Here is a 1453-nt window from a genome sequence, read left to right as displayed (position 1 = left end):
TTAATCCCAAGAATTGGGGTTTCCATTGAGCACTCCGCCCTCCCCCTTATTCTTTTAAACCTTTTTTTATTTTTTGCGAAAGATAATGTGCTTGCTCCAACAAGTGCCCCCACCCCAACTCGAACCCAAGAGCGGGCGGTGGTGACAGTCCGGCACGGGGCGGGGGTGCCGGGCCGAGCACGGGGCGGGGGCCGGGGTTTCGGCCCGCCCCGGGAGCCGGCCCCTCGGAGCCGCGGGCCCTGCAAAGGGACGTGTTCTCCTTTAAGAGTTAAGAAACTTGAAACCTTGTTTGCGCAACAATCAGCGCCGCGGAGCCGCCAAAGTGTCTAGACTGGCATATGATGGGAGGCAGCCAATGACTCCGCGGCGCTCCTCCGGGGGCCCTCAGTGTGCGTTTGAGGAGAACAAAAAAGAGAGAGAGAGAGCCGAGCGGGGGAGCGAGCGAGGGAGCCGAGCCGAGAGAAAGAGCCGCCGGGCGCTGCCTCGCTGGACTTCGCCGGGACCGCGGGGCCACCGGGAGGCACTTTTTGTGGAGGGGGGAGGGGGAGCGACCTCTGCAGCCGCGGCGCCCGGGGCGTCCGAGCGCCGTGTGGGGTGGGCTGCGACCTCTGCCTCGGTGGATTGCATTTTTAATTAAGGATTCCCAGCAGCTCTTTGGGATTTTTACAGTTTCCACTCATGTGTTGACACTCGCGTTTGGGAGAAACTCGCTCTAAGTGCATCTAGCGCCTGGGACCTGAGACGGAGTTGGCCTTTCGTGCATGCAATTCCAGGGATTTGGGGTTTGTTTGGGGTTTCTTTTTCTTCCATTTTTTTTTCTTTTTGCAGGGAGTAAGACGAAAACTGAGAGTATCAACAAGCCTGCCTTTCGGATCCTGCAGGAAAAGCCCATGTAGTTAAAGCGCTTGGGTTTTACAGGCAGGGCTTCCCAGGCACATTTAGGGGGTTCGGCGCGAGCGCTTTGTGCTCATGGGCCAGCCGCGCAACTTTTGAAGGCTCGCCGGCCCATGCGGGGACTTTTTGGCGGCGCGCCGCCTGCGGTCCCCCTCAAGCGCCGGGGCTGGAGTTGCTGAGCAGCCCGGCCACCGGGGTCCATGTAGCCGCTGGCCGGGCGCAGACTTCGGCTCGGCGTGCGCGTGTTCCTCGCCGGCCCACCCCGGCGAGCTCCCTCATGTTGCAGCCCTGCGGCGCCCCTTCGACGACAGGCTGTGCGCGGTCTGCACGGCGCCCGGCGGCGGTGCTTCATGTGGGGCTGCGGCCCGCGCAGCCGGCGCCTCGCTGAGGGAACGGACCCGCGGTAACCGGAGACCGCCTCCCTCCCACCCCCGGCGCCAAAGGATATCGTATGTTCAGGTCCAAACGCTCGGGGCTGGTGCGGCGACTTTGGCGAGTCGTGTGGTCCCGACCGGAGAGTGCGCAGCGGCGGCGGCGCGACAGGATGGAGCTTGGCAGC

The sequence above is a fragment of the Myotis lucifugus genome, unplaced genomic scaffold (genome assembly GCF_000147115.1).
Source record: "Myotis lucifugus unplaced genomic scaffold, Myoluc2.0 scaffold_115, whole genome shotgun sequence".
NCBI lineage: Eukaryota > Metazoa > Chordata > Mammalia > Chiroptera > Vespertilionidae > Myotis > Myotis lucifugus.
Note: the sequence above shows the minus strand (reverse complement) of the source record.